The 13,449-nt window shown below is 39.7% G+C and overlaps 1 pseudogene; it reads left to right on the top strand.

The window, feature by feature from the left end:
* The window catches only part of LOC126067215 (proton-coupled amino acid transporter 3-like), a 44,921-nt pseudogene that overhangs the window by 18,768 nt on the left and 12,704 nt on the right, over nucleotides 1-13,449 (top strand).

Below are 13,449 nucleotides of genomic sequence, written 5' to 3'. Positions count from 1 at the left end.
TTCTCTTTTTATTCTTTTTGTGAATTATTTTGATGAGCATAATTATTTAATTTTTTGATCTCCCAGTTATCTAGTTTATCTTCTGGTGTTTGTGCATTGTTAGTTGTGGTATTCTATTTATGCCATGTATTAGGGCCTCTAGCATTGTTCCTACTTTTTCTTCCATGATCTTTATCATTTTAGGTTTTATATTTAGGTCTTTCAACCATTTTAAGTTAGTTTTGTGCATGGTGTGAGGTATGGGCACTGTTCATTTTTTTACAGAATGACGATCTGGTTTTTCTAGAACTATTTGTTTAAAGGACCATCTTTTCCCATTTAATGACCTTTGATCCTTTGTCAAAATCAGCTGACCATAGGTATACGGATTTACATCTGGGTTCTTGATTCTGTTCCATTGGCGTATGTGTCTGCCATTGTGCCAGTACCAGACTGTTTTGACTACCGTGGGGGTGAATTTTTATTGTTCCAGAAATATGAGGTGACCAAGGCTCATAAGGATAAAATATCATGTCCAAGGACATTGACATACATAGTGATGGAGCAGGCATTTGACCAAGAACCTAACCCAGCAGGCTTTCCTAATAAAGTCCCTCAGGAAGTAGTAAGTGAGTCAGTATTGTGGCTGTTAAGGTCCTTTCTGTAGCTCCTTTCATGGAAATCATTAGCTTATCTGTCTCCTGATTAAAAGTCACTCTGGTGACCAGTCAGGTAAGGTCATGGGGCAGTTATAATGGATGCCTTGTAATTGTCCATCCTTTCTCATGAAGTTTTAACAATGACCTAAATTCCGAAAAAAAAAAAAGAAAATTAGGGCAAGAAGAGCCTTTAGAGTTCACTATATCCATGCCTGTTCAGGTGGAAAAAAATAAAGGCCATAAAAAAAGGCCATAGAGGGCAATAAAGTTGCCCAGGGTCACACAGGAATTTAGTTGCGGAATAAGAACTGGAACGGAGAATATCCAGTTCCCACTTGTTACACTGCACCACTTCTCAGAAGGTCTGGTGACTGAGGAAGCTTTAGAAGCATTTGAGAAACAATTTTATTTAAGCCAATGATTTGTAATTTTTAGTATGCTAAGAGATATCTAAGGAGCCCTGGTGGTACACCGGTTAAGCACTCAGCTTCTTACTGAAACGTCGGCAGTTCAAACCCAGCCATTCCATGGGAAAAAGGTGTGGTACTTGATTCCATAAAATTTACAGCCTTGGCAACTTTATGGAGCAGTTCTACTCTATCCTGTAGGGTCACTATGAGTCGAAATGGACTACACAGCACCCAACAAAGAGAGATATTTGGGGAGCTTGATTAAAAACTGGCCATTCCATCTAGGCAACAGTTGTCAATGGATGGTGAAGATGTGAGATGAAAGGCTAATGGGAAACTTTGTAAAGGAGGGATCTCAATGACACCACCCTAACTCACTTACTAATCTTAACACCCCATGCTTAGATATGTGACAGCCAGACATGGTGTGTCTCACAGTGGAATACAGTAGGGAGTGCAGAGCACTGCCTGCAATATTCTTGCCTGAGAATATAATCAAGTCGCTAGATATAATCTGTAATAGTTTACAGAAAACATAGGGGATGGAGGAACATGGCAAATGACATCATGATGAAGTCATCAACTAAATCTAGAAAGTGGTTCACACTGTAGGAAAAAGGACCTAGTATCTTCAATAACTACAAAAAAAAAAAAAAAGGCAGGTAGAAAAAAACACACACAGAGGAAGGAGAATATAGTGGCTTAAAAGAGAATTTAAAAATGCAGCGTATAGATTTCTTTGACTAATTGGATCTTAATTCCAAACCAACTGTAAAATAGGCATTTTTGGAATGATCGCTAAAATCTGAATATGGAGTGGATATTAAATGATATAAAGGAATCATTGTTAGTTTTGTTAAGAATGAGTATACTTTGGTTATAATTTTTTTAAGTCCTTATCCACTGGAGCTGCATGCTGAATTACTTACAGGTGAAATGACCCGAGGTCTCTGATTTGCTATAAAATACTCCAGCAAAATAAGTATATGTGTGTGGTGGATGAAGGAGTAGATGAAAGAGAATTGGCAACAAGTTAATACAGGCAGTTCTTGGATTGCAAACAAGTTCCATTCCTAAATCTGTCTTTAAATCAAATTTGTACTTAAGTTGGAACAACTAGGTAGGGTTCATAGCTGATGTCAGTCAAACATTTGTCTTAGTATATAGTGTACCTTTCTATGCATAAAAAAACATTAAAGAAACACTTCCATATACACTAAAACATCTTTAATACAATAATACAGTAATAATAAAGTTTTTATGTGCATCACAAAGTAGCACCCGTTTGTTATTATGAATGATTGTAGATACCCTTAAATTTTTGATATAATCAGCTTTACGGGAGCTGGTTTGTAACTACAGGTCATAAATAAATCAGACTTTAGTAACCCGGGGACTGCCTGTAGTTGTTGAAGCTGGGATGGGTGAATGAGGATTCATTAAATTATTCTTTCTCCATAATAGAGTGAAAAACCATGCCCCTCTAAGATTCACAGTGACACCACCGAGATTCTGATCGAACAGACCTGATATGAGATCCTCGCATCTTCATTTTCAGCATGTGCCTCCAGTGATTCTGATGCAAAAGTTACTACAATCTAACTTTGAAAAACACTGAGATAAAGATTAGAATATAAGTAGGGGAACATATTTTTGTTCCCTTAAAAAATAAATGCATCTCCAACAGAATTTCAAATTCTCATGGAACCCAGGCTTTCTGGAGCCATTGAGGCTGGATGACCTCTGAAACTATTACCCTGAAGAAATCTTTAAACTTTGACCCAAAACTATCCACTGAAGTCATCTGTGAACCAAATAATAGTTTAGCCCAACTAGAAAAGAACATCTGCGTTAAGCATTATACTCTTTCAGAGAATTATCTATATGTGATCAAATTGACAACAGCAACTCAAAACGATAAATGAGAAGATTAAGGATGGTTGAATTTGTGTTGATGATGGTGAAATAGCTTGGAAAAGATTGTCAAGAAAGTGACACAACTTGAAGGGTGTAACTAATGTCACTGAATTGTACATGTGGAAATTGTTGAATTCGTGCATGTTTTGTTGTGTATATTTTCCCCCAAAATTATAATAATAAATTAAAAAAATAAACTCATCTCTAAATTTGGGACAATTTAAGAATCTAAAAGAGTAATGGTAACCATGGATAATAATACATTGAATAAAAAATAAAGAATGTGAGTGAATTGTGATACAAAAAAAGAGTTGGAAGAACATCCACTAATAAATTTAGAAGAAACGAGAGATAAATTATAAAATCATCACTTTACAACCACCAATGAAATAATTGATTCAGACAAGGATCATCAATGAATGCTAAAGCTGTTACCAAATGCAGTAGGTTCACTGCTTGTACGCTCGTTGAGAATAACTAGAGTCAAATGAATTTAAAGCAAGGCGTGGTTTATTACTTGTGACAAGTAAAGGGACAGGGAGATCACTCTCAAAGCACTGTCTCTCTGAACAAAGGATTGGAGAAAGTTTTATGCTACACAGGAAACAGGAAGTCATACATACTCTTAAATTTCTGGAAAATAGCATGCATATTTATTGTGGGGCCAGGCAAGGAATTGGCATGGAAATAGCTGATGGACCCCACGTTTCTGAAATGGGCTCGGCTGTCACTGATGATGTAAGGCCAGCTGTCACTGATGACTTTTAGTTCCTTGGCATGAATCTTTTGGTTCCTTGACATGAGTTTCAGAACTCTGGCTCAACTTCAGGTCACTGATTGTCTCACAGCACTTGAGCGGGGGTCTGGCTTTGGCTGGTTGACCTGAAAAGCAACCATATGCGAGAGGATTAGGAAGAAGTGGAAGCCATTGCTCTTAAACTTTAACTGCCCTATTAAGTGGGATAAGCAATGCTTTACAGTCAACGTTATTCTTTTTCTAGAAAATTTTAACTGACACAGCTTGTTGTTTAAGGCCTTTTTCTGTTCCTAGCTGATCTCAAAACCGTTGATTTGAGGAGAACTGGATATTTACACCACCTCAAAGTTTTACCACACAGATTACAAAGGTAGAAATGCTCATTTCCAGTGGAGAGGCCTGCTAGTCACCACTGTAGTGGGACAACAGGACATTACATGTCTCATAATATAATGAAATAAAAAAATAATAATAATGAAATAGAAATACAAAATAACACCTATGTACTTTTCTTGCCGAAAATGTTTAACTGAATCTAACCATGAGGGAATAATCAGAGAAGTCCACAATGTGGGACATTCTACAAGACATTTGGCCTGGACTCCTCAAAAAAACCAATGTCACAAAAAGCAAAAAAGGTGGAGTTATATGGGACTGTTCTACGTGAAAGAAAACTAAAGAGACACAACCAAGTGCAATGCATAAACCTTGATTACAGCCTCAGTTGAATAAATATATGAACACAGCTATAAAAGACATTTTGGAGAGAATTGAAGTATTTAAATATGGGCTGTATATTTGAGGATATTGAGGTTAATTTTCTGGATGTCATAGTCTTAAAAGAGGCATGCTGAACTATTTAAGGTTGAAGTCTTATGATATCTGCAATTGACTTTCAGATGATTCTGAAAAACTTGCATGTCTCTGTGCATATGTATGCCCCCCCCCCACCCCCAAATGTGTATATTAACTTGGTTAGGCCATGATTCCCAGGATTTTGTGGTTGTCCTCCATTTTGTGATTGTAATTTTATGCTAAAGAGGAGTAAGGTGGGATTATAACATCCTTATCTGGTCACATCCCTGATCCAATGTAAAGGAAGTTTCCCTGGGGTGTGGCCTGTACTACTTTTTATCTCTCAAGAGATGAAAGGAAAGGGAAGCTAGCAGAGAGTGGAGACTTCATACCACCAAGAAAACAGTGCTGGGAGCAAAGCACATCCTTTGGACCCAGGGTCCCCGTGCAGAGAAGCTCCCAGTCTGGGGGAAGATTGATGAGAAGGCCAACAGAGAAAATCCTCCCTTGGAGCTGACACCCTGAATTTGGACTTTTATACTATTTTACTGTGAGAAAATAAACTTCTCTTTGTTAAAGCCATCCATTTGTGGTATTTCTTGTTATAGCAGGAATAGATAACGAAGACAGAATTTGGTACTGAGAGTGGGGTGCTGCTCTAACAGATACCTAAAATGTAGAAGTGGTTTTGAAACTGTGACTAGATAGAGGAGCAGCAGCAACAGAGGGCCAGCAGCAGCAGAGAACCTGCAGTGGCAGAGAACCAGCAGCAGGAGAACCAGGAGATCAGTACCAGACAGCGCTGGAGCCAACCCCCAAAGCAAGAGAGCTGAGTTCCTGTGCACAGGAGGCTTCCTGGTAGAGTGGGGTGCCTCTGGGCACTTATCAGTGGAACTACCGAGCTTTGGAACATTTGCCCCAGTAGGGCAGATGTGGGCATGAGGCCAGAGGAGCCAAGAGGCCAAGAAGCCAGGAAACAGAAGCTGTAAGAGACAAGGAACACAAGAAGCCAAGCTGTTTCAGTCTCAAAAGGTATGGCCGTGACCTCAGAGGTTTCAAAGCGTGGAGCCATGGCCTCTGGTGTTTTTAAGGGTGGAGTCGCCACCCAGATGGACTAGGAGAATGATGGACCTAAAGCTGAGGGAGCAGAGTTCCTATCCCAGTGGGCCTGGAAGGTGGAGTTGAAGCCCCGGGCTGAGGGTCCTCCATTCAGAATCTGGAGAGTGTGGCCAATACCTGGAGTCTGGAGGGCACAGCCATTGTGTAAATTGTGTCAGAGAACAGAGGATTATTTTCAAAGCTTTGAGGGTTGCTGTAATGTATTCTGCTGACTTGCTTGGTGCCTGTTATCCCTTTTTTCCTCCAGATTCTCCCATTTGTAATGGAAATGTCTAGCTTGTACCTGTTCTGCTGTGGCACCTTTGGAAGCAGATAACTTGTATTCTATATTTCACAGATGAAGAGGAGTTTTTGGATTTTGGACTCTGAGTTAAGACTTTTGCTATGATATGAAGGGTGAATATGTTTTGCACATTGTAAGAACGTGATTGAGGGGGGCCAAAGGGTAGAATGTCATGGATTGAATTATGTCCCCTCCTAAATGTGTGTATTGACTTGGTTAGGCCATGATTCCCACACTTCTGTGGTTGCTCTCGATTTTGTGGTTGTAATTTTATGCTAAAGAGGATTAGGGTAGGATTATAACACCCTTACCAGGTCACATCCCTGATCCAATGTAAAGGGAGTTTCTCTGGCCTGCACTACTTTTTATCTTTCAAGGGATAGAAGGAAAGGGAAGCTAGCAGAAAATGGGGCCTCACACCACCAAAAAAGCAGTGCTGGGACCAAAGCGTGTCCTTTGGAGCTGCGGCCCCTGTGCGGAGAACCTCCTAGTCTGAGGGAAGATTCATGAGTAGGCCAACAGAGAGAGAAAGCCTTCCCTTTGAGCTGACACCCTGAATTTGGACTTTCATACTACTTTATTGTGAGAAAATGAACTTCTCTTTGTTAAAGCCATCCACTTGTGTTATTTCTTTTATAGCAGCACTAGATAACTAAGACATGGCATTTGTGAGGGTGCCTTGTGGGGGGGTGGTAGGCAGGAAGCACAGCTGACAAACAAATGCAAAAAGTGCACATTATTTGAGTAAAATAGGCTCATAGGTGTGTGAGCGTTTTTTATATATATATATATATATATATATATGTATATATGTATGTATGTTGTTGTTAGGTGGCATCGAGTCAGTTCCAACTCATAGCAACCCCATGTACAACAGAGCAAAACACTGCCCAGTCTCACACCATCTGCATGATAGTTGCAATGCTTGAGCCCATTATTGCAGCTACTGTGTCAATTCTTCTTGTCGAGGGTCTTCCTCTTTTTCGCTGACTGTCCACTTTACCAAGCATGACAGCCTTCTCCAGGAACTGGTCCCTCCTGATAACATGTCCAAAGCATGTGAGACAAAGTCTCACAATCCTTGCTTCTAAGTAGCATTCCGTAGCATTCTTCCAAGACAGATTGGTTCATTCTTCCCGCAGTCCATGGTATATTCAATATTCTTCACCAACACCATAATTCAAAGGTGTCAATTTTTCTTTGGTCTTCCTTATTCATTGTCCAGCTTTCACATGCACATAAGGTGATTAAAAACACTATGGCTTAGGTCATATATATATATGGAGAGAGAGAGAGATTGAAAGCTCAATTGCGGCCAAAGTTAACAACTGACATACTTAGTTGAAGGGTTGTTGTTGTTAGGTCCCATCGAGTCGGTTCCAACTCAAAGCAACCCTACACACAGCAGAACGAAACACTGCCTGGTCCTGCGCCATCCTTACAATCGTTGTTATGCTTGAGCCCATTGTTGCAGTCACTGTGTCGATCCATCTTGTTGACGGTCTTCCTCTTTTCTGCTGATCCTGTACTTTACCAAGCATGATGTCCCTCTCCAGGGACTGATCCCTCCTGACAACATGTTCAAATTATGTAAGATGCAGTCTTGCCATCCTTGCTTCTGAGGAGCATTCTGGCTGTACTTATTCCATGACAGATTTGTTCGTTCTTTTGGCCGTCCATGGTATATTCAATATTCTTCACCAACACCACAATTCAAAGGCATCAATTCTGCACTGGTCTTTCTTATTCATTGTCCAGCTTTCAAATGCATATGATGCGACTGAAAATACCACGGCTTGGGTCAGGCGCACCTTAGTCTTCAAGGTGTCATCTTTGCTTTTCAACACTTTAAAGAGGTCCTTTGCAGCAGATTTGCCCAATGCAATGTTTTTTTTTTCTTTATTGCTGCTTCCATGGCTGTTGATTGTGGATCCAAGTAAAATGAAATCCTTGACAAATTCAACCTTTTCTCCATTGACCATGATGTTGCTTATTAGTCTAGTTGTGAGGATTTTTGTTTTCTTTATTTTGAGGTATAATCCATACTGAAGGCTGTGGTCTTTGATCTTCATTAGTAAGCACTTCAAGTCCTCTTTGCTTTCAGCAAGCAAGGTTGTGTCATCTGCATAATGCAGGTTGTTCATGAGTCTTCCTCCAATCCTGATGCCTTGTTCTTCATACAGTCCAGCTTCTCGAATTATTTACTCAGCATAGGTATAGCAAAAGGGTACAACCCTGACGCACACCTTTCCTGACTTTAAACCATTCAGTATCCCCTTGTTCTGTCTGAACAACTGTCTCTTGATCTGTGCACAGGTTCCTCATGGGCACAATTAAGTGTTCTGGGACCATTCTTCACAATGTTATCCATAATTTGCTATGATCCACACAGTCAAATGCCTTTGCTTTGTCAATAAAACACAGGTAAACATCCTTCTGATATTCTCTGCTTTCAGCCGGGATCCGTGTGACATCGGCAATGATAACTATCCCTAGTTCCACATCCTTTTCTGAATCCATCCTGAATTTCTGGCAATTCCCTGTTGATATACTGCTGCAGCTGTTTTTAAATGATCTTCAGCAAAATTTTGCTTGCATGTGATATTAATGATATTGTTCGATAATTTCCACATTCGGTTGGATTACCTTTCTTGGAAATAGACATAAATATAGGTCTCTTCCAGTTGATTGGCCAGGAAGCTATCTTCCATATTTCTTGGCATAGACAAGTGAGCACTTCCAGCGCTGCATCTATTTGTTGAAACACCTCAATTGATAGTCCCTCAATTCCTGGACCTTGTTTTTTCACAAATGCCTTCAGTGCAGCTTGGACTTCTTCCTTCAGTACCATTGGGTTCCTGATCATGTGCTACCTCTTGAAATGGTTGAACGTCGACTAATACTTTTTGGTATAATGACTTTGTGTATTCCTTCCATTTTCTTTTGATGCTTCCTGCGTCTTTTAATGTTTCCCCCATAGAACCCCTCGCTATTGCAACTCGAGGCTTGAGTTTTTCCTTCAGTTCTTTTGGCTTGAGAAACACTGTGCCTGTTCTTCCGTTTTGGTTTTCTATTTCCAGCTGTTTACATATGTCATTATACTACTTTACTTTGTCTTCTCAAGCCTCCCTTTGAAATCTTCTGCTCAGTTCTTTTACTTCATCATTTCTTCCTTTTGCTTTTGCTGCTCGATGTTCGAGAGCAAGTTTCATAGTCTTCTCTGACACCCATCTTGGTCTTTTCTTTCTTTCCTATCTTTTTAACAGCCTCTTGCTTTCTTCATGTATGATGTCCTTAATGTCATTCCACAACTAGTCTGGTCTTCGGTCATTTCTGTTCAAATCTATTCTTGAGATGGTCTCTAAATTCAGGTGGGATATACTCAAGGTTGTATTTTGGCTCTTGTGGACTTGCTCTGATTTTGTTCAGTTTCAGCTTGAATTTGCATATGAGCAATTGATGGTCTGTTCCACAGTCAGCCCCTGGCCTTGTTCTGACTGATGATATTGAGCTTTTCCATCGTCTCTTTCCACAGATGTAGTCGATTTTATTCCTGTGTGTTCCATCTGGCAAGACCCATGTAAAAATGTGTATAGTCGCCATTTATGTTGGTGAAAGAAGGTAGTTGCAATGAAGAAGTCATTGGTCTTGCAAAATTTTATCATTCAATATCCGGCATTGTTTCTATTACCAACAGCATATTTTCCACCTACTGATCCTTCTTCTTTGTTTCCAACTTTTGCATTCCAATCACCAGTAGTTATCAAGGCATCTTTTCATGTTCGGTCAATTTCAGACTGCAGAAGCTGGTAAAAAAATCTTCAGTTTCTTCATCTTTGGCCTTAGTGGTTGGTGTGTAAATTTGAATAATAGTCGTGTTAATTGGTCTTCCTTTTAGGTGTATGGATATTATCCTATCACTGACAACATCGTACTTCAGGATAGATCTTGAAATGCTCTTTTTAACAATGAATGCAACATCATTCCTCTTCAAGTTGTCATTCCTGGCACAGTAGACTAGATGATTGTCCTATTCAAATGGCTAATACTAGTCCATTTCAGCTCACTAATGCCTGGATATCGATGTTTATGCATTCCATTTCATTTTTCATGGTTTCCGATTTTCCTAGATTCATACTTTGTACATTCCAGGTTCCAATTATTAATGGGTGTTTGCACCTGTTTCTTTTCATTTGGAGTCATGCCACATCAGCAAATGAAGGTCCCAAAAGCTTTACTCCATCCACGTCATTAAGGTCAACTCTTCTTTGAGGAGGCAGCTCCTCCCCAGTCTTCTTTTGAGTGCCTTCCAACCTGGGAGGCCCATCTTCTGGCACTATATCAGACAGTGTTCCACTACTGTTCATAAGGTTTTCACTGGCTAATTCTTTTCAGAAGTAGACTACCAGGTCCTTCTTCCTAGTCTGTCTTAATCTGGAAGGTCAGGTGAAATCTGTGCTCCATGAGTGACCCTACTCATGTCTGAATAACAGTGGCATAGCTTCACAGCAACACGCAAGCCCTGACGAGTACAACAAACTGACAGACATGTGGGGGAGTTGAAGAGTATGTGGATGTTAATTCTACCATTCTTTCAGCTTTTTCTGTGGGCTTGAACTTTTTTGTAATAAAAAAATGAAAAATAAAATTAGCTAAATATTTATTTTGATATAATTGACAAAAAAAATGCAGGCTAAAATTTTTCTCAAGGTTTTTCTCCTTCTGTCTGCTGGTTCTTTTACTTCCCAAGTACACTGTCAGCTTCTTATTAGTCATCACCCAGCTGGGATTTGGCAATGTTTGTTTTATGTTTATGGCAGACAACTTACAACAGGTAAGGAGGACTTCTGAGTAGAATGGGAACAAAGTAGACCTCCTGTTGCTAGGGCTGCATTAGCAAAAGTATAGTGTTCTGACCATGGGAGAAGATGGCTACATTGTACTCCCTGAGCAGACCACACTTGGGAGCTCTCTCAGTCCTGCAAATCACATTTTAAAAGAATCATAAAGGAATTTTGAATTTTCATGGAGTCCAGACCTTCTGTAGCCATTCAGGCTGGATGACTCCCCAAAACTATTACCCTGAAGAAATCTCTAAACCTTGAACCCAAACTATTCCCCGAAGCCATCTTGGAACCAAATAATAGTTCAGCCTAACTAGAAAAGAATGTCTACATTAAGCAAATACTCTTAGAGAATTATCTATATGTGATCAAATTGACAGCAACTCGAAAAGGTAGATAAGAAGCTTAGAGGAGCGGTGAATTTGTATAAATGATAGTGAAATAGTTTGGAAAACATTGTCAAGAAAGGTGGCACAATTTGAAGAATGCAATCAATTTCACTGAGTTGTACCTGTAGAAATTGTTGAAGTGGTGTATGCTCTGTTGTGTCTATTTTCACCAAAAATAAATAAACAATTTTTAAAAGGGGAGGGGCTCAAAAAGAAGCCAACACAACTTCTTAGGAGTAAACCCAGGATGGAGAAAGAGGCTTGTGATCATGTCCAATCAGAAGTAATCAAAATAATTGTGTGTTTTTAGCCTGAAAAGCATTGGTGAGATATACCTTAGGTATTTCAGGATTGTCATGTAGAAGATGCCTAGTTCTTTAAGGCAAACAAGCCACAACCTCCCCCTCATTGCATTCCTAACAGGCATTGCAAAGCAGTCATGGCATTCTTTCTTGGCTTCATGGAACTGAGGGAGCATATTTGGTTTTGTGTACCCAAATAGCCAGAACTATGACAAGTGTTGTAGATGGAATATTCAACCAGATAGGTTTTGCTCAGTATTTAAGTGCTTTCTAACTTTTAGGGCTTATTCAGAATTGAAGAGGATATTCTTATGTTGTAATAAACTCTGTTTCTCTGGATGTCTGCAAGAAAACAACCATTTGGTAGGGAAGACGACTTGGGCTAGCTGACAAAAGTTCTCCTTGGCCTTGAGATTTTATTATTCTAAGGATGTCTTGTTGTCACAATCACTAGCACTACAGTTAGGGTTGTCAGATTTGGCAAATAAAAATACAGGACACTGATGCATGCTACTACATGGGTGAACCTTGAAAATGTTATGCTGCCTGAAGTCAGTCAGTCACAAAATGACAAATACTGTATAATCTCACTTATAGGAAATACCTAGAATAAGTAAAATTGTATAGAGATCAAAACTTATTAGTGATTACCAGGGGTGGATGAAAGAGAGGGGGAAAGGGGGAATCATTGCGTAGGAGGCACTGAGCTTCTGTTAATGGTGACGGAAAAGTTCAGAAATGGTTAGTGGTGTTGACTGAACAACATGATGAATGTAATTAATGTCACTGAACTATACATGTGAAGACTATAGAAATGGCGGAAGTTTTGTTGCCTATATATTTATCACAAGGAAAAAACACAAGACACCCAGTTAAATTTGAATTTCAGATAAAGAATGATTTTTTTTTTTTTACTATGAGTATGCCCTATATAATATTTGGGATATAAAAAAAATGTTTGGGGTATACTTATACCAAAAAATTATTTGTGGTCTATATAAAATTCTAATTTAACTGGCATCCTATGTTTTATCTGACAACCCTAACAATACTTCCCTTCATTATACTTCACATTCTGAATTAGATGGCAGAAAAAACCCATGTAACCTCCAGCACCTGCCATCCCAGGAAGATGCTGGTGCTGAACCCCATCCTGGATATCTGTTTCTGCGTTCTAATAATCCTGCCCTTCCTGTCCTGTAGATGTTCATCTGGAACCTCAGGTGCTTTCTGTCTTCTCGACACTGGCCAACATCACAACCCCAGGGAGCATGGCTCCGTTATTTAAGTATATTGTGCAGGTCTGGGCCTGAGACCATCACAAAAAAGGACAACGTTCAGGACCTCTGAGATACCTGGGAAGGACTATTTTCACTGTCGGTCCCCTGCTCCAAGCATCTCTTGCCAAGGTAACATCTGTGGACACTTCAGCCCCACAAGCAATAAAAGCTAATCATGATCATCATTATTTTCATCATCATCACCTGCATTGTCATGCTGGCTAACAATGAGTCACAAAACAAATAGGTATTGAATACCTCTGTGATGCAGGCATTGTGCCAGGGGCTGGGGATTCAGTGGCAAGCAAGACAACACAGGATGTTTGCTGTCACGAGGTTACATGTCAGTTGACAGAAACGTTGATGGAATAGCCGACAAAAATTCTAACAGAGGTAGGTTGACAAAAGATACATGGACATTAGAGGAACTTGAGTTACTTGGTGCCAAGCTCTTTCCATATTTTAACTCATTGAATCTTCACAATAAAACTATTTGTTAAGTACTACCTTTATCTCCAGTTTACAGGCAAGGAAACCGATACACGGAAAGTAATTTTCCCACTAATCACCACCAGTTTACCTCTGAGCCCATGATATGCTACTATCACAAGCTCCTAGCGCTGCTGTAACAAATTACCACAAGCCTAACCCACTGCTGTTGAGTCAATTCCAACTCATAGCGACCGTATAGGACAGATTACAACTGCCCCATAGA

Source organism: Elephas maximus, chromosome 2, assembly GCF_024166365.1.
Source record: "Elephas maximus indicus isolate mEleMax1 chromosome 2, mEleMax1 primary haplotype, whole genome shotgun sequence".
Classification (NCBI taxonomy): domain Eukaryota; kingdom Metazoa; phylum Chordata; class Mammalia; order Proboscidea; family Elephantidae; genus Elephas; species Elephas maximus.
The sequence above is the reverse complement of the archived record's forward strand: the minus strand, read 5'-3'. Positions and strand labels throughout refer to the sequence as shown.